At 32.7% G+C, this 272-nt stretch overlaps 1 protein-coding gene across 1 annotated transcript in view; it reads right to left on the minus strand.

The window, feature by feature from the left end:
- Positions 1-272, minus strand: part of LOC119591529 (tumor suppressor candidate 3-like) — an 8,742-nt gene that overhangs the window by 4,588 nt on the left and 3,882 nt on the right. The window lies entirely within an intron of this gene.

The raw sequence follows: 272 nt of genomic DNA on the forward strand, positions 1-272 counted from the left end.
GATATTTTCCGTAACTGAAATGTAAAAATTTCATGTATTTCTATTAATGTTCAGTAAAGGATTAAGATGAAATAAGTGTACATATAAACAATTTTTGGTAAAAAAATTATTATAGTTTCTGTGCCAATAAGATGCACTGATTATGGTACAGTTGACTGGCCTGCAGATAGGTGACGCAGAATACCATAACAGATAGGCTAATGACTTTCTAGCTATCAAGCCGAAGTAACTGGGACACATGAATAAATCTAGCTGTGTTAAAACCATACCTG

This window comes from Penaeus monodon, chromosome 28 (assembly GCF_015228065.2).
Source record: "Penaeus monodon isolate SGIC_2016 chromosome 28, NSTDA_Pmon_1, whole genome shotgun sequence".
NCBI lineage: Eukaryota > Metazoa > Arthropoda > Malacostraca > Decapoda > Penaeidae > Penaeus > Penaeus monodon.